Genomic DNA, 21,171 nt, shown 5'->3' on the forward strand with positions numbered 1-21,171 from the left:
TTAAAACTACTATTACGGCTTAATCTCGCGATATTGTTGTGATTTTCTTAATACCGACGTTACGAACATTAGCACCGAATAATAGTGTGGCCATATTATTAACAGTCACCTAAAACTAATAACAGTAATCATAGCGTATAATAAATACAGTAAATATTAATCTTAGTAAGCCAAAGTATTCCATAATTGAAAAATTCTCAAATCTATTTATTACTATAGAATTCAATTTTACCGACAGCATTCTATTTATCATGGAAAACTTGACGAATTGACAATAAGCCCACTTTGTGTGTAGTGAGGACACTCGGATATCTCGGAGGTCGCTCTGAGGTCGACGATGAGTCATTTCAAAACCGGATTCGCGATTCAACTCCGCAGCTTTTTGCATCAACGTACCATTGATTTTAAAAACTATATAGTGATCATATTTATTTTTTTGAAGTATGACCCCTGTTATAAGAATTTGTGATTCCGATCCGATGGTAGATTATGTGAAGTACAGCTTGCTCTTGTTAAGGCCAGTGTTAACAAACTCTCTCAGGTTGAGCCCGTGAACTCACCCATCAGTCCGTGAGTATTTGAAACAGTCCCTGAAGCTACTAGCGTATATGTAGGTAAGAAAAAATAAGAGTTGATACCAATATCTTTGTTCCATCACAACCGACCGTTGAAGGGAGCTCATCCATATTACTTAAATGACCACATAGAATCGTTTCAGATCATTCATCCTCAATAATAGCACAATGTTTTCTCTTCATTAAACAGTAATGTGGACCTCCTTCGGGGACATGCATGTCCTATATCTCTTCAAACGAATGTTGAAAGGATTCTAATTTCCTTTATGAAGATGTCACGATCATAACTATAGCTAAGGCATCTCAAGGATACCAAACCAAACGTAAATGTAGTCTCCCAACACCGATACTTTCCCCCGGTATTCAAGATAGAACTTAAAGGTATTTAAGTAGGCTATGTAGAAAAGGGATACCGCTATGGACGAATCGTGGTGGAGTGATAATTCTTAATCTGAAGGTGCCGGAGTCAAACAAACTCACTACCCCGTAAGATTTTCTGGCCTCGGCTAGCGGCAGACCTTGTTTGATTTCCAGGCCAGGCGGAATTTCAACACAATAATTTGGTACTTTATCATCATCCTGCTCCCAGTCACCTGGGGTCGACGCAACATGTTTGCTCCTTCCATACTCTTCTATCATATACCATTTCTTCGCTAACTCCCCTCCTACCCATATCGTCTTTCACATAATCCATCCATTTCTTCTTAGGTCTACCTCTTTAAATCCTTCCACATTCATAGTTAACACTCTCTTAACAACCTCATTTTCATTTCGTCTCATCACATGTTCATACCATCCCAAACGCGCACTCCTCAGCTTCTCTGTCACAGGTGCCACTTTCAGACTTCCTCTAACATATTCATTCCGTATTCTATCCATTCTCGTTACTCCACACATCCATCGCAACATTCGCATCTCTGCTGCATGCAATCGCCTTTCAATAATTTGGTAGGTACTTTATGTCATAAAAAAAACATTCACATACTTACGACTTAAAACAGTATTTACGCTGTAGTGGTAATAATCATTTGGCTGATATTTCGATCGCGTCGTATCTGAATTAAATACAGAAATTCCCACAAAGTAATAACGAATCTGGTTCAAACACGTGATGTCGTCATCGTGCCATATACGTCAACACTTTTAAAACACATGTCTTCGTTGGGTCCGAAGATAGATTGTGATTCATCGTATTAGTCAAAAGCTGCTAAACGTAGGTATTAATTATTAACAGAACATTATAATATGTCTGTAAGAAGCGTCCGTGGCCTAATAGATACTTTACTGGTGGTAGGACCTCTTGTGAGTCCGCGCGGGTAGGTACCACCGCCCTGCCCATTTCTGCCGTGAAGCAGTAATGCGTTTCGGTTTGAGGGGTCGGGTAGCCGTTGTAACTATACTGAGATCTTAGAACTTATATCTCAAGGTGGGTGGCGCATTTACGTTGTAGATGTCTATGGGCTCCAGTAACCACTTAACATCAGGTGGGCTGTGAGCTCGTCCACCCATGTAAGCAATAAAATAAAAATAAAAAAAGATAAGATCCCTGCTGTACTAACAAGGTATAAATTGATGAAACTATTTCGTAGGCCGGATTCGAGGGCAAGGACCTATAAATACTCAAAGCATCAAACATGAAACTCAGATATATAATAATATAATCAAATAAAAATATATTAACACATTTTAATAATTATTAATAACCGGATACCAATAAAAGTAACTAAAAATTAAATGTATTTTATCACTATTTCGATGTAAAATTTAACGTATTTTTTTAATTGGCCCAACTAATTATTGTAACATTTTGAATCCGTTCAGCTGATCGTATAATTTGGCCCCAAATAACATGACATGTATGGTAAATTAAAAAAAAATTATATTCTAATTGTTTGAAAGAATAATGCGGATCCCCAGTTTAATCGACCAAAAGTATACGCTTTCTCCATTTTTAATTTCAGATCCTATAATACCTACTGAGTTTCAACCGCATCGTTTAAGTAGATAAATTACATAGAACACTTAAGTAAACTAATATTATCAATGCCAATTATTTTTCATCTTATTGGTTCTGTGATGATTAGAATGCGTGGAAATTTAAATTTTTAAGATCGAATGGCTTTATTTATTTATTTATTTATTTATAACTTCTTATACTAGAAAGTATGAAGGCGGACTTAATGCCATAGCCATTCTCTAACAGTCTACCTTAGGGGAGTGCAGAGATGAAGCTTGGTAGGTGTAGTGTGAAGGTGATATTACTTTATCCGAATTTCAACGTATCAGTCAGCCAGGGCAAGTTTTATAAAGCGACTGGCTGTGCCCGTCCGCTTCGCTGGGCATTTAAAATTAACATTATTATTTCTCATCCCCACAAAGATTCTCATTATTAACGCCCCCGCAACTGGTGTAGGCAGTCCAACACTCATATAAATATTAGCCTATCCATTAAGTACATGTATTTTCTACATGGATACCAAGTTTCAAGTCGGTTGCACGGCTCAGTAGTTATAACGGAACATCCGTAAAAACCACTGTAGATTTATATATTCATAGTATAGATTCACTAATTGACTAATAACCATTCTGTTTGTCGTCGTTTCTCATGCCTCAGCTGAATCAATTCTGGCTTTGATTTTTTTATTTTATTGCTTAAATGAATTACAGTTAGCTGATCGGTACACAGTTAGCTATACACGTATTAATACGTTACTTACAAATTCTCTTGATACATAACGTAAAATTAGTCAATGATCACTCACGCTGGCAGCCTGTTCAAATTGTATTGGCATTGCTAATTTCCAAATATAAGTGGTGGTTACCATTTAAAAAAAATCTTCTATTATCTTGCTTACTTACGACCATGTCGTCTTCCTCACCTCTCTGTGCCTTATTATCGTCCTACATGTTAATGAGTTTAGTGATTAGTGTTCATTTAAATAGTTGACCGTTCCTTCAATTGTTCCACTGCTATTGCATACCTTGGTATCTGTGTTGTTTTAGAATTTGGCTCGAAGATAGTGAAGATAACCCAGCCACGATTAGATTAAATTTCTGGCCCGTTTTTTTTACTAATATGTAATTTTAAGTTGTGTAAAAAAAATGTCTACAATAATAACCTTTAAATACTATGACATTTACCGGTGGTAGGACCTCTTGTGAGTCCGCACGGGTAGGTACCACCACTCTGTCTATTTCTGCCGTGAAGCAGTAACGCGTTTCGGTTTGAAGGGTGGGGCAGCCGTTGTAACTATACTTGAGACCTTGAAACTTGTATCTCAAGGTGTGTGGCGCATTTACGTTGTAGACGTCTATGGGCTCCAGTAACCACTTAACACTAGGTGGACTTTGAGCTCGTCCACCCATCTAAACAATAAAAAATTAGTAAGAACGGTCACACGGTTTATTCATTACTACGCTTGTCCCGCCGTTAGGTTATGTAAAATATGAAAGAAAAAAAAATGCGATTTTAGTAGAAACGATTGGATAAATATGTGGTATATAATATCTCCGGTCGTCGTTACCCGCTGCTGTATGTTAAAAATATACTAGTTTATAAGTATAATCAAATGAATATGTTGATATAAAAGATAACAAGTCATAACATGTTCATTCAGTACATTTTTTCGCTCTGTGTTTATCACCAAATCTTTTTTTGTGGTATTTGCTTTCTTTATTGTCATTAGAAAAAGGTAACACAAGAAATAATAAATGATGGAGCGTGTGGCCGAACAAATTCCGAGCGGTAATTGAAATTCAAAATCAAAGTTTAGTCACAAAAAATTTACATAATTATGTAAATGCGCAATATTCGTATTTTGGTTTGAATATCATGTCAGACTCGGTAAAGTACATGATAAGATGGGTTATCAGCTTTACCGACACCAATAGGGTGAGTACTGATAAAATCACACTGCAGTTTTTCTTGAAAATTATGTATCAGATAGTGTCATTGTTTCATTTAGGGCGAAAAATATACTATACAAAGAAAGAAAGAAAGAAATAATTTATTCGCCAAGCATAATGAAAATGAGTTATTACATAAGTTAAAAGCAGCGTGTATGCTTTGTCATTATTTGACATGCGAGTTTTAGTGCAGTGCAAGATATTATAATATATTATATAATTTACCATTCATTCATCCATAATTCAACTAATAATTAAAAATTCCATTTATTTTCAATGTTGTCCCTAAGAAAATCATTTATGTGATAATAATTTCCACTAATAAGATAATCTTTTAGTTTTTTCTTAAAATGAAAATCGTCTAAGTCTCTTAATTTCTTTGGTAGTTTATTAAATATCCTAACGCTCATACCTAGTATACTATTATTCTTTAATGTAGTTTTGGATTTTGGAAAACATAGTTTATCGTCGCGTCGATTTCTGTTTGCCACATTAGATATCTTGGTGAATCTCACCCTCATAAATATGATATACCTACCCGATATACCCTCATAAATGTGAAATGAAAACAAAACCCTTTTCTTTGTACAATTGAGACTTGTGCCTCAAGGGAGGTGACGGCATCACTTTGTGATGTCTGGGGCCTCCGGTAACCACTTAACACCGGTCGGACGTTGTGTGGGTCCTTCCGTCTAATATTTATTAGTTTACTAATACTCACATGCTATCGAAATATTGAGTTTTAGATTATTATTTTTTAATTAGTAGTAGTGAGAAAAATCAAGATGGAGGCTTAAGTACAGCAGTGAACGTCCATGGGTTATTGACGAGGAAAATCGTTAGGCTTATAAAATAAATAATTGAAATTTAGAAGAAAATTTTGAAAAATACACATTCGCTTAATATTTATGAGTGCTTCGTCTCTTTCTCACTTTGGTACAGAACCTCATTTGTGAATAACATTGGTGGCACCATAGATCATATTGCGTTATCTGTGTAGCAAGAAGTTAACAAACCAATAGTTTCCGCATTCCTGAACTGACTTCAATATTTGTTTCTTTTTTATCGGTTTTTAGAAAAAAAACGTAGATTGTTGCGAAACTGACGATTTCATTTAAATAATTCATAGCTAGTCTGAACATATGGTTTTGTCAATGATCAAAATTCTTGTATTTTTTTTCTTACGTTTCTTATGTAGACCTCCCTCTCTAACCCATTATTTTCATAACGCGGCCTGAATGCAAATCAAAGCCGTGCCACAGACCTAGTTTGGTCCACATAAATAACTGGCTTCGTTCGGGTTAATGGTAATTTGGTTTGTTGTTATTTCGTACGCAACACACGAGTTACATTTGCAATTGGACAGATCGAGTTTTGGAACGAATTTCAACGGATCGATCGCTTTGGAAGCAATAAATGTTGTCAGTGATGCATTTAGAAATATTTATTTTGATGGTGTGAAGACTTTTATTGCCAACACTGGTAAGACATACTTTAACTTCGCTGCGAGCGTAATTATAATTTTTTCCCCAGTCGTCCAAACTCCTATCCGTATCCGTATATTACCTACCTTTTTTTTTCCTATAGTGCTGGCTGGTAGTCCGGATGCCTTTGCATCATATGCCAGCATCATAAAATGGTTGGATGAGCATGGGCTCAGCCAAGAGGCGTGGGCTTTGCTAGTTTGTTGCCACTCTAGCTAATTTCCATAAGGTACTACTGTAAGCTCGTAAGCTCGTACGAATTTTGTCACCGTTCATTGACCCCTGTTTTTTAAGAATACTACCAATCAATCGATAAATATTGGTTTTGAACCACAATTTCACAGTAAGCGTATTTGTGGTTTTATAGATCATAAAATAATAGAACTAAATTTGTATTTTCTAAAATCGTGAATATATTTGGTTTCATTGTCTCTATTCAGTTCGTCGACCCTGGCGTCAATTGCTCGGAATTAAGCTTAAGTGGCCTGTGAAATAGATATAAGTGATCTCCTTCGAGACTAAACATTCTTTTGAAGGCAGAAAAACGACATTACTTTCAATAATGGGAAACAATATAATACTATTATTATTAAAATAGTTAAACCATTTTATTTTCTGCTCTATGCTGCTATGAAGATGCAAATGTAGCACTAAAATACAAAACATTCTATAAAGTTATCCACGCGGTCTTTAAAACAAAATACAGGGTGCTTAAAGACAGACCCAACCCATTTATAAATCTTGCATAATCGTGACGACGACAATTATCAGCACGTTGCGAAGTGGTAAACTTGGACACATGACTAATTTCGTTATCACCTTATTACTGGCACTGGCATGAGACTGTTTAATAAATGCTTGCAAGTTTAATTTTTTACGTATTTTGAATATCTGTAATGTAAAGTTTCATTCCTTTTTAAACCTATTTCCTCCTTCAAGACGACATGATTTTTAAATTCATATTACATACCAAATGGTAAACAATTGATTTTTGGAAATTTTCGGAAACAGGCAATAAATAACTTCCAAAACAGTACCATTTAGTGATGAATTTCAATTACATTGGATTTCCTTAAAAATATTGTATTAGTCACAAATATTCAAATGAATAATGTTTAAAAACAGTGACCTTGTGTCTTAACGAAACCCATATTTTGTCAGGCAGACATCCGAGGCTTTTGTATTGATTTAATAAAAATTATTTCGTATACAGTTGAAATCTAAACGCAGATGTTTCTAGCATTAATTATTACCGAACGGACGGAATGGCTAAATTTAAATGCAAGATATGATATTATTTTATTTGCACTACTTAAATATCAACTATAGTACTTAAATTTAGCTTTGTGTATGATCATTAGAGTAGGCTCAACTTAGGCGAACGTACGTATACGTATTACACACACACACACTAATATTTATACTAATGGCTGCCATTACTCTCCTTACAACTCGGTATTGTCAACAGGTTGTTGTAGACGCCTTAAATGTACAAGGCATCTGTTTTCAATGGCAAAGGTCACTTGGTACCGATGTTAAAAAATACACGTACAGTTTCTAATTACGAAAAAAAGGATTATTTCTAAATACAATTTTGTAATTTGGTTGCTTAAAACTGTAAACGGTTAGGTAATTGTTTTTGTGATAGGACAGTTTTCTTGAAGTTTCTTGAATTTTGTTTGTATTTCATTGCAGTCTTAGTTTGAGCAACCACATTGAAATTTTATTTTAATTGTTAATTTTAATGCTTAATCATGACTAGTTGGTAACGGCAGTGACCCTAGGGGAATTATAAGACAAAAATGCAGTTTAGAACCTTACTAGAGCGTTACTATAAGATCTTACCTGATGCTCCAGTCGCCGCGATGTTCCACTAACACATACTCATCATCCCTCTATTGTTGTAGCATTAGCATGACCTTATTAGCTTCATTAAGGCACGTTGTGATTTCACACAACTTAATACTACCAACCTGCCTATTTGGGTCGCGAAGTAATTTTAGGACCCATTTCTTTGTTATAACCTTCCTATGCCATTTCAGATCTAAAACTTGACGCCGGTATTAACATTTTAAAGTCTATAGGGTACCCCAGTTGGGCCTACCCATCGTTGCTTAGGAATTCATCAATTATATTTGAACACATATCGTATAATATAGTGAATAACTGCATATTGCTAAGAGTACTCTTTATTTTAAAATTTCCGATCCGTCGAATATTTTATGTTTATTGAAGACTGTCATTGTGTCGTTTATCTGGTGGTCTATAACCGGGGAAAACAGTAAAAAGAATGGATATAAGTAATTTCTGTCTGTCGATTGTCGAGCATTTAATATATTGTTATTTTCTTGTTGTTACAGGTAAGAAATACAATCTCCTTTGATGACATTGTTCATCCTTTGCGAATCCCAAATATATTGGGTTTGGCCGAAAGTTGTCGGACCGGTTGGTAGAACGGGTTGTCTGCAGTGACGTCACATCCTCTGCTCATATCGGCGTTATCAGCGAGCCCGGTATTCGTTGTGGCAGAATGAGTATTAGTGTATTATTTTTTAAGTTTATTGTTTTTTGGCTTATTTGTTTTCCTGATATCCCGGTATGAAGAATAAAATAACCTTTAAGCTAACACAAACAAGATTCCAAATTTGGGTCTTAACATATGTACCGGTTTTCACATTGACATGTCTATGGAAGCCAGTAGCTAATTATTAGAATTTTATTAAAACAAGGTAGATAAGGACTCTATTCTGTAATAAAACATCTGAAATTAGCTGACAGTGTCAAACTAAACACTCAAAACTGCACGAAATTACAATCGGAACGTACGATGTGTAATTACTTCAATTATTCTGTGCCACAAACGACTGGCACGAATGCGGTTTTATTCTTGGAACCAGTAGAAATTCATAGAGCGACATCTGCTAAGGTGCGGAATGAAAAACGTTTTGATGACTCGAGATAATAAAGATAAGTCAGTCGAAGGAAGGAAGGAAGTCGTCCCTGAGAAACTCTAATGAGGCAGTAATTGACGTGTACGTAGGCTTACATTTATATTTATGTAAGCCTTAATTTTTAATGGGATTATGCAAATGGTATACGAATTATTAACTGCACCGGCTCAATTATCATAGAATGTTTTTGCGTTCATATTCGTAACCCTTCCGTTATTGTTGTCTTGTTGTCTATAGATAAAGGTGGTTGTTTTGTTTTCATATCTATTGCCAGTGCATCAGAAAAAAAGGAATAATACTAGAATATTAATGTTCTATTGAACGACTACTTCGAGGTTGTTCCTCCTTGTTTAGTAATATCATCTACAACGGCCAAAACCCCTTTGACTAGTCCGCAAAGCAAAATAAAAGAATCATCTGATTTCACTGAAAGCCAATTTGGTTTTTTCCTGGTGTTTGCTTTGCATGCAACTAATACAGCTTTAATACACATGAACAGCCAACACTGGCTATAGTCTATTTAATATTTACATACACGCGTTCCTGATCAAGCTATGAATAAGATAATAACATCCTGCCCACTACACTCAAGAACTATTTGAATGTTTAATGAATAGTTTATGTTTGCATTAAAAGAGAGGAATAATGCTAATGCTTCTGTACTTATTTTATGTACACGCGCCACAAGTTGTATGTATGATTTGACGCAGCTAAATACACATCAATTCAATTGGATAAATAGATATATGTTGGAGAAACGAAATAAAAGAGATTTGAAGAATGATACGGTAACGAAATATAAATCTAAATTTCTTTTATATTTGGCGTGCTTACTTTCATTTTCGCCATAAAAGATACAAATGTTTGGTGATTATATACGCATTTATTTACATCTTTCAATTTTTTTATCTGTTTTAACTGCTTCAATTTCAAAAATACGAAAATGTTGTTCCAGTAATCTTGAAGTTCCGAACCCAACCCTCGTGACAGGTATATCCTTGTGTTATCAATGGGCCCAGATTATTACCCACCACACTTTAAATACCAACCCGTTTCGATGTATATGCCAATAAATATCAAACATTCTCGACTTTTATATTATTTAATGTGTACATCTTCCGAATGGTGCTATTAAAATGTCGTAAAGTTTGCACTCCACCAACCACACCTGTCTTTTTTATCTAAAATCCCTTTGGGTTTAACTGTTTTATTATGTAGTTATGTATTCGATAAGACTGGAATATTATTCACAAATTGGTTTGTATTTTTATAGTCAGTTTATGGGTATTTAATTGTGATTTTAATAATTTTAATTTTATTCGTATGGACACCAGTGAGCCGAAAATCACATATCCATTTTAAATGCTTCAATCAAGTTAATCTGTGAAAAGCATTCTCACCTTAATCACATTATCGGTATAGAAAATAGGATTCCATTTCTAATTAATTATCTCTTAAAAGACGGCTAAGGAATCAAGTCTTACTAGTTACTACTACAACCCAAAATATTTCTGCCGTCATATAATCAGGCATGAAAGATTTGCAATAAAATTGACCGCGAGCTCTTGTGCCCATCTACACCATTAAAACCTGCAGTCATAACCACGGACATTTGCAACTCTGGAAAAACAAGAAAAATATTATTTCAACAGATCTAAACTAATATTTTTATAGTTCACAAAACGTATTTTAATAATTCTGTAGCCGTCTTTGTTTATGGAATCTTGACATAGATTGACTACGTATACAAAATATCGTATAATGGTAATGCGACTTCCTTTCTCCGAGATCATCTGTACAGTTGTGCGGAGCCGGTTACGTGAGGTCGTGGCCACGAAAGCTGCCCTTTCTAATTCTTGCCCAACATCAAAACCAGCCCGATTTATAAATTATTTATCGATGTTAGAATTGCCTCTTGCGGTGTTTTATGTTGCTCAATTCGGCATAACCAAGCCAAGTAGACTGACGGTAGAGATACGTATTATGAATTATTATTTATTTGTATTTCGTTCAATGTATTTTAGCCAAAACAAAACTAAAATATCAAATTTAATTCAAAAAATTTAAGCTGCAATCTAAATAGTTGAAATCAAAGGAATTGTCGTAACGGGAATTTGGGTAAGACACAAAGCTTCGATTTAGCTAGACCAGACCCGCCGTAGAAATTTCGAGACCTTGAACCTTTACAACACAATCGGATAAGACCACGTTTAGTTACAAATTCAAAACTCGAAAACGATAGTGAAATCCTTGACCAGATTTTTCAAAGTAAATGTTTCGACACGAATTCCGGGCTTACGTTTTCCTTAAGTGACTATCAGCAAGGATGCCCCGGATCACCATTGAATCCTTGTTGGGGATTGATAAGGTGTTTAGTTAACTTTATTTACGGCTTTGCGCTGATTCTCAAGGCCGTGATGTCATTATCGTCACTAACGTCTGACTTATAATAAATTGTGAGATCATCATAATAAAGTAGAGGGAAAATATCATGTGCAAACAAATGTGTAATATCCTACAAATATAATGAAGGTTTCGGTGACTACTGAACACATGCTTCCATCAATTTTGGAAGTGCAAAATTAAAGTTTATCATTAAATGTATTAAGAATAAAAAATTATAAAGTTTTTCTTAGACCATGTCCTGTTGAGAGACATTCTTTGGCTTCTTCAAATACCAAACAATTATCGTTCTCATTAAAACGTACTGAAGGCTATTTAATGAGTCACTTAATAAGTCGAAATAAACCTATTAAGTACAGCTGCATTGTGCTTAACGTTTTTAAAGATTTAAGTAAAATGCTAAAAAATAAACGTTCGCATCGAACCCGAACAGAATTTAAACATACCATTTAATTCCGTACGAAAAGTCAAAATTTAAGAATCATAATTGCTTACATAAAAAAGTATTGATTATATACGGATTATGGTACGGGCCAGCCTTTGTAACTATACTGAGACCTTAGAACTTATATCTCAAGGTGGGTGGCGCATTTACGTTGTAGATGTCTATGGGCTCCAGTAACCACTTCACACCAGGTGGGCTGTGAGCTCGTCCAATCTAAGCAATAAAAAAAAAAGATAAATGTCGCATATTAACCGAAATGTCGTTAAAACACACACGTAGAAATAAATAATATCATTTCACTCCTCGATATACAGTGAACAACCCATATACGTAGATATGTTTTAAACACGCTCTCACATCATTCATTGGTAACGAGAAGCAATAAAAAAAAAAAACCTCAATTGAGGACATAGGTAAAGACCATTTTGTACGTAGTGGAGCGTAATATGCTTTGTAAACAGTTGACAAATAGATATGAAACTATCAAAGCGCCGTTGTTGCATTGTGTGTTAGGTAATACGGGATTGAGTCCGATTGTGCGATGCTCCACGCCCTTACAATGTGAGAATTGATACTGGTTCATTCGTATTCTAATAACAAAAAAAGTTGCACGAAGAAATAAAAGTATATTGTTATATTGTACAGGTTAACAAAACACGGAAGATACGTTCCTACAAAATAGGAGACCAGAAGCCAGTACAAAAAGGAGAGTATTTTTTTCTAATTCAAACATCTCGACTATGTCTGTATGTGTTTTTGTTTACCGATAACGCATAAAATATAAGCAGCAAAATTTCGGTTATTCCCATTTATAATAATATTACCATTTATAATATTGTACTTTTCCAATATATTTTTTTGCTTGTATGAGTGGACGAGCTCACAGCCCATCTGGTGTTAAGTGGTTACTGGAGCCCATAGACATCTACAACGTAAATGCGCCACCCACCTATGAGATATAAGTTCTAAGGTCTCAAGTATAGTTACAACGGCTGCCCCACCCTTCAAACCGAAATGCATGACTGCTTCACGGCAGAAATAGGCAGGGCGGTGGTACCCACCCGCGCGCACTCACAAGATGTAAAAAATCAACAAAAATCCCGTTATCGTGTTGTGGAAGTACCGTGCTATAAGAGGGTTTTGGGGAAATTTTCCTTTCGTTTTAGAGCGGAACTGTGTTGTAAAATACCCTCTTATAGGAGGGTTATCTGTATTAACACACCTATATTGCTTGTTTTATACATGCTATATTGTTATATTGGGTAATATAATAATATACAGTGTTAAAAAGGACTGCAAATTCTTTAATTAAAATAATCCCTTCCAGCAGAATGGGATTATATTGGCTTCATTTTCACTGGCAACCGATGTTGTTGCTCTTTCAAAAATTAGTAAATACACAATTACCTTTGATGCTAGTTTTTTTTTCCTACCTATGCTGATAGCCTTGAGAGGCTATTTCAGCTTCTCCTTGACGTGTAGTTGAGCTCACGGGGGTCAAACCGGGTGCGTTACTAACATTGGCCCTAGCAAGAGCAGTGCTTCGCAGAATCTACCACCGGATCGGAAACGCGACCCACTGAGAAGATCCGGCGAGAAACTCAGTGGGCTGTTGTGTCTATCGGTCAAATGCTAGTATTATGTTACTCAAGACGTCAGCATAGTCATATTTAGTGAGAATGCATGTCTTAATAGCTATTTATTGTGTTTTTAGTTTGTAGTGAGAGTAATTTAATTTTGTTCATTAATACGTTGAATCACGCGGAAGTGCTTGCGGATAACAGAACTGTAATGTATTTCGGGAAATTTCACTTTGACGATGTACACATGCACGCACGTGCACGCTATTCCAATTAACACTGAAACCAATAAATCGACGCTTTTCTTTTCAATCACACTATCTACAAATCGAAGTGGTTTTTTAATAAAATCTATATAATATATAAAAATGCATTGCTGTTCGTTAGTCTCGCTAAAACTCGAGAACGGCTGGACCGATTTGGCTAATTTTGGTCTTGAATTATTTGTGGAAGTCCAGAGAACGTTTAATTAAAAGGACCCTCAGACACAGCCCACTGAGTTTCTCGCCGGATCTTCTCAGTGGGTCGCGTTTCCGATCCGGTGGTAGATTCTGCGAAGCACGGCTCTTGCTAGGGTTCGTGTTAGCAACGTCGTCAGGTTTGAGCCCCGTGAGCTCACCTACTAGTTAAGGTTACGCTGATATAGCCTCTCAAGGCTATCAGCTGGGTAGGAAAAATAAATAAATTTAAAAGGTAAATAAATATGAAAATGGTCGGAATTAAATAAAAACAACAAAATTGTTTTTCCTTTGATGCATTACGAAGTCTGCCGGGTCCGCTAATAGGTGAAGAAAATCTAAAACCAAGAAAGGCAAGACGAGAGTAATTAGAGAGGCAGAGGCACTTTCACGGCGGCCACACCGCAGCTGTGGTCAAGCGCTGGTTACATTTCACTGACGCGGGTCGCTGCACGTTTAATAGTTAATTTGCATTTCATGAAGAATGGTTTCGGTATTTTTAAATTATTGAATAAATTAAACTCCTACTTATGTAACAACATAAGCACGAATCACGGATGACGTAATTTGTCAGCAAATCACTCCTCCAAATGTAGTGGTCAAGTATAGTACATTGTGCACCAAGTAGGACATTTCCCCCCGCGTGTAAAATAACCAAGTGGCAAACACGGGGTTGAGATGTCCTACTTTTTTCCCGCGGTGCACATACAATTTTTTCCCTACCAGGCCGAATTTAAATAAACGACTACTAATTGAATAAGAACTGTCTGATGAACTCATCTTTGTTTAATACTTCACTATTAAATTTTATTGCTTTTTGTTTATTTCACTTTTACACTAAACACAATATTGCAAATTACCCGAGCACAACAATGGCGGAGAATTTTAGGTGCGTGAGAGCAGACGTAGACACTAACGCATGCGCTCTTGTCAGTACCCAGGGAGGCAAAGTTACACTTTCTTCCCGGTACAGCGGGAGGAAAAGTTACACTTTCTTCCTTGTACAGCGGGAGGAAAACCGAACTTTCGGCGTAGATAGGAGAAAAAATTATTAATTTAGCATTAATTAATTATAAATATTTAGGATAACATACTACAAGATCATTACTATCAAAATATTCAATACTGTGACACAGTTAATCTAAAAGATTTTTCTTTAAACCTCCTCTCGTCTCGACTGTTTAATTTCACGCGATTGTGTTGTGTGAATTTCGTTACTTCCATTCGTTAGTCTCAAGTGAGACACGCAGTCGGAACGCGGTAACGAACCGCGTCAATTGACAAATTGCTGGCTCTCTGGACACGTATGCTGTTTGTTAACATGACCGTGACGGATTATCGGATTATTTATTATTTTTTTCCTGCGCTCGTCCGCGAATAAAACGCGTTTTCATCTACCACTTACACGTATAGATGTTAGTATGTGTCGCTTTCGTTTTCACGAAACTGAAAGTTTCTTGTATGTATTCGGTTAGTGTCGTTGACTCCGATGTTTGTTTGTGACGATCGGATGGTTTTGTATCGCACTCGACTGGGCTTTTTTATTTTTTATTGCCTAGATGTATGGACGAGCTCACAGCCTACCTGGGGTTACTGGAACCCATAGACATCTACAACGTAAAAGCGTCAAACACCTTGAGATATAAGTTCTAAGGTCTCAGTATAGTTACAACGGCTGCCCCACCCTTCAAACCGAAACGCATTACTGCTTCACGGCAGAAATAGGCGGGGCGGTGGTACCTACCCGTGCGGACTCACAAGAGGTCCAACCACCATTAATTACGCAAATTATAATTTTGCGGGTTTGATTTTTATTACACGATGTTATTCCTTCACCGTGGAAGTCAATCGTGAACATTTGTTGAGTACGTATTTCATTAGAAAAATTGGTACCCGCCTGCGGGATTCGAACACCGGTGCATCGCTACATACGAATGCACCGGACGTCTTATCCTTTAGGCCACGACGACTTCTTATCCTGTCGTGTTCAATTGCAATTGTAGAATGCTAGTTACGGTGTACATTTCGTTTGGAACTCTTGAATCCTAACTGCGTGCATTCGTTTCGCTTCGTTGATGTCTATTATGTTTTGATTCTGCGTTTTTACGGTTTTTCCATACTGTGCGTGTACATCACGTGATTTTAGCTGACAAATCTGAGCATCTTATTAGCATTTAGACAGTTAATTTTAGGTCGTATTTAAATAAACCGGTTTCGTATGTGTGTGCGTTTTACGAAAACAGGTGCTTAATTAATAATAGTAATTCTGCAAAATTTACACAAATATGCGATCGATTAACAAATTTTTTAGCGAGGAATTTTGATTATAAAATTATGTTGTGTTTCGGTTTTCTACGATTAAATGAGTTTAACGATGGATCTTGATTTTTAGATCGATTTTTATTTTTATTTTATAACTAGCGACCCGCCCTCGCTTCGCTTTGGAAACTGTAATTTATTATTGATTTTTCCATTATTTAATGGATGTTATTATACATATAAAACTCCCTATTCAATCACTCTATCCAATAAAAAAAAAACCGCATCAAAATCCGTTGCGTAGTTTTAAAGATTTAAGCATACATAGGGACAGAGAAAGCGACTTTGTTTTATACTATGTAGTGATTAATTAAAATTAAACAATCCTTCATTTCTTTGACTTGCTACAAATTACGAAGCATATTTTACAGATAATTTATAATTATAATCATAAGTAATGTTTGGCGTAGTAGTAGCTCATGCTTGTGTAAAACGCATTGCCGATTCGATTCGCAAAATAATCGACGCAGAAATTTTATCCCACATTATGCCTCCATGGTGAGTTTCATGGTGTTTGTACGTACGCCGTGGATACCTCAATGTCACGCTTCATCGCTTCATCTGGTTTCTATTCCACTTAACTTGTTCCGCTAATGACACCATGATTTTTTTAATTTATGCGCAACTTAACTCTAGCTGCTTGTCAATAGTTGGCTGCAGCAATAAGTGCGAATCGATTTTGACAGATCTAAAATATTGTGAACAAAGCTTAGAGACTTAGTAATTTGGCTAACAATCTTCAGGACTGCCCGATTATGCTACTACGTCGTCGGCTCGAATTGTATATTCTGCGAAGATTATGCCGTAGATCAGCCTTTCCCAAAGTGGGCGATAACGCCCCCTTGTCGGCGCTGCAGGCCTAAAGGGCGGTGGTAAGAGACCCAAAAAAAATCAGGGCGTTGTCTAAAGGCTTGGGAGGCGATTTGTAATTTCATCTAGGAGGACTCTTAGACACCGACTGAGCTGTCGATATAGTGGTTTTAAGTAGGTGAAAAAATGGGAGCGCTAAAAAATAATTTATTTTTGAAGTGGGCAATGGACAAAATAAGTTTGGCATCCCTGCTGTAGATCTTGAGCTATCAGATGGGCGTGTTATTTTTAATGAGTTGTTGGAACCGAACGACCTTCACCGGGAAACGGTATTGAACTCAATTAATGCGATTAAGCCGAGCACTGGTGGTAGGACGTCTTGTGAGTCCGCACGGGTAGGTACCACCGCTCCGCCTATTTCTGCCGTGAAGCAGCAATGCGTTTCGGCTCGAAAGGCGAGTCGTTGTAACTATACTTGAGATCTCAGAGCTTATATCTCAAGGTGGGTGGCGCATTTACGTTATAGATGTCTATGGGCTCCGGTAACCACTTAACACCAGGTGGGCTGTGAGCTCGTCCACCCATCAAGCAATAAAAAAAAGTCGGCCACAATACGACCAAAGACATAGTAGAGTGTTCTCCGGTACGACAACGCTCGGCCTCACGTAGCCAAACGCGTTAAAACCTACTTGGAAACTTTCAAATGCGAAGAGCTACCCCACCTCATTCCCCAGATATTGCGCCGTCTGATTATTATTTGTTCAGTTCGATGACACGTGGGCTGACTGATCAGTAGTTACACTCATAGAATGGCTTACTTTGTGAATAGCCTCAAAAGACAAACCCATAAGGTATCCGAATTCTGCCAGAAAAATAGGAAAAATTGTGGCGACTAATTGGCAATACTTTAAATGATTCTTTTGATGCTTTTTTCACAATAAAGTTGCATTTTGATCAACAAAAAAAAACGAGAAATTGGTTGCGGACCTCAAATAAACCTTTGTAATAATACTGCTATACTAAGAAAATTCAACCTATATAGAGAAGATTCTTTAAAGCTTTGAAATCTCTATATATAAAAATGAATTGCTGTTCGTTAGTCTCGTTAAAACTCGAGAACGGCTGAACCGATTTAGCAAATTTTGGTCTTGAATTATTTGTGGAAGTCCAGAGAAGGTTTAAAAGGTAAAAAAAATATGAAAATGCTGGGAATTAAATAAAAATAACAATTTTATTTTTCCTTTGATGTGTCCCCCGTCGGACCGACTCCTTTTGTTTATTTTATACAAAAGTTTAGGTCTTTTATTTATCGATTGAGGGACTACGAAGTCTGCCAAGTCAGCTAGTAATTAATAAAAATTTAAATAATATATTTCTTTTACTTACTGAGAATGATGTGGTATCAGATTTATCTTTTTTTTTTTTTATTGCTTAGATGGATGGACGAGCTCACAGCCCACCTGGTGTTAAGTGGTTACTGGAGCCCATAGACATCTACAAAGTAAATGCGCCAGCCACCTCGAGATATAAGTTCTAAGGTCTCAGTATAGTACAACGGCTACCCCACCCTTCGAACCGAAACGCATTACTGCTTCACGGCGGAAATAGGCGGGGTGGTGGTACCTACCCGTGCGGACTCACAAGAGGTCCTACCACCAGTGATTACGCAAATTATAATTTTGCGGGTTTGATTTTTATTACACGATGTTATTCCTTCACCGCGGAAGTCAATCGTGAGCATTTATTGAGTACGTATTTCATTAGAAAAATTGGTACCCGCCTGCGGGATTCGAACACCGGTGCATCGCTTCAACACGAATGCACCGGACGTCTTATCCTTTAGGCCACGACGACGACAAAACTAAACTAAAACTATATTGTAATAACTTATATGCTTTAGTCGTGTGGCCTAGACTAGCAGCTGGCGACTCGCAAGCTGGTTCACCCATTTACCCTATAAATAACTATGTTTTATTGCCATTCTTTTTCGCTAATATAAGATTAATAGCATATATGTAATTTTCTATCTCAGTGGTGTGAAACACAAGGCATGTTTTTTCATTAAAACAATAATAATATTATAATAAACAGCACTGGTTCCTAACATTTGTTTTGTATTGTGGAAACAGTATTAAATCTTCCTGGTCTAATTGGAACTAAGGAAGATCAAAATTGTACACTACAAAATTGTAGTGTGTTTCAGAACACGATCGATCTTTTCCCTTTCCCACTGATTTTGCCGGCGACTTGGCACTTCTTTCCTGACTAAGCAGCAGTTTCTAGAACAACCGCGATAATTCCTACCCAAAAAAAAGTTTAATACAATATTCAAGATTTTATTGTCACCCTACATTAGTTATTGTACCGTGACATGCAAATGGAAACACACTGTTCTCGTTTCATTTGTGTGCTGTCACTAGGTTTATAGTTTATCGCGTGAATTCGTCCATACTTATAACGTGCTATTTAGATTCAGTATCGTGAAGCATAGGCTAGTTGCGTATGCCTTAGATTTACATACTACCTACGGCCTACGTGTTTGTAAACAAGAAGTCGGTACGTGCTTAGGAGGATTGTCGTTATTTTCTGATCCTCCTGCTTGCGTCGATGATCCTCAATGCTGAGGGTCGTGGCCTTCTTTAATAAAAAATAAAAATAGAAAACTTTTATTTCAAGACATCAAAGTCTCATAGTGTGTATTACAAATAATTTAAGAACTATGTTAGTATTTAAATAAATCTATCAACTCCGTCCCTGGCAGCCTCATTAAACAGCATGGAGAACATGCCTGATGCACTACAATAAGGTGGAAGCCTCAACAACGCCCTGAAGGCATTATTATATTGTATACGCAGGGCATTATCTGTTTTTTGGGTATGAGTAGCGCAAAGACGGCTTAATGACTTGCTCCTGGATTTTCCTGCGCCAGCCCTGCCTATCTTCGGCTGTGCAGATGGCATCGTAGACTGAAGTGTTAAGAGTAGAGCGTATCTGGTCCGATCAGCACATTAGATTTGTACCTCTGCGCATTCTTCCGCATACTTTACCTGTTACCAGCAGGTTTTCCAAATTTTCCGATAAATCTTATTTATCTTCTCTTTCTACGTTAATTACTTTCGTAAAATATGATCATTAATCTAAAAACACATATGCTTTACTTTAAAATGTCCTTAAGACATTTGCCTATAAACTTTTCACACAATATTACTTGCGATAGTACCAACACAACATCTAATTATTTTATTAATTTGCTCCCTTCATAAGGGTCAAGTATTGGTTATTTTTAGACGTCCAATGCCAAATTAGTGAGTAATAAAGAGTAACCAGTGTACTCCTATGGTGTGATGTGTCTATGACAAGTTCCAAATCCTCCGGCAAGTAGGTAGCAATGCTTGCCCAATACATGTCTTGTCGGATTCCCCGGAAACACTCTCTGTGCCTTTAGGTTCCTCAAGCACCGGTCACCGTCCTCGTCGAAAGAGTTCGACAAGCGAACTAACCCCTGGACACAGCCCACAGAATTTCTCGCCGGATCTTCTCAGTGGATCGCGATTCCGATCCGGTGGTAGATTCTGCAAAGCACTGCTCTTGCTGGGGCTAGTGTTAGCAAATTCTCTCAGGTTGAGCCCGTGACCTCGCTTACCCGTTCGGACATAGCTGGAATAGCCTCTTAGGCTACCAGCGTATAGGTAGGGAAAACAAGAAAAACCTGAATAACGACTGAAGGAATAGCCTTGTTTAATATCAATGGAAATTTTTGTAATTTTCTCTACGTCACGCATCTTAATTCTTTAGTCACGATGCTTGAGTTAGAAAGCTAGCAGAAACGGTATTGCACAATGTGGAAAAAGGCCCTTTGACCTCGCATCGTAGTTGAACCAATGACTGATACGAACAGCTTTCGAACGAACCAACACATAAACGAAACAAGAGGAAAGTAAATTGAGAAAATTTGCTCAGGAAATGTTTTGGATAGTTAACGCACTTTAAAAAACTATTCGGGCTTAGTTAATGCACTTATAACACTAAAACTTAACTAGTAGGTATTCATTTAGATGTTGAGTCAAATTTAGATGATTACCTGTTCTTGAATCTTATGCGCTTGATCTATCCCAGCCACACTTCATTATAACTCTCGCTAAATTAGGTGAAAGCTGTGTGAAGATTATTGGAATCATTCGCGCTGCGCTTATCGTAAAATTTCAGCAATCTAAAAAAAATACTGACCAAAGTGCAAAGT

General features: G+C 36.8%; 1 protein-coding gene across 3 annotated transcripts in view; it reads left to right on the top strand.

Moving 5' to 3' along the window:
• LOC733121 (chloride intracellular channel) overlaps positions 1-21,171 on the top strand; it is a 50,436-nt gene that overhangs the window by 19,089 nt on the left and 10,176 nt on the right.

The sequence above is a fragment of the Bombyx mori genome, chromosome 3, assembly GCF_030269925.1.
Source record: "Bombyx mori chromosome 3, ASM3026992v2".
NCBI lineage: Eukaryota > Metazoa > Arthropoda > Insecta > Lepidoptera > Bombycidae > Bombyx > Bombyx mori.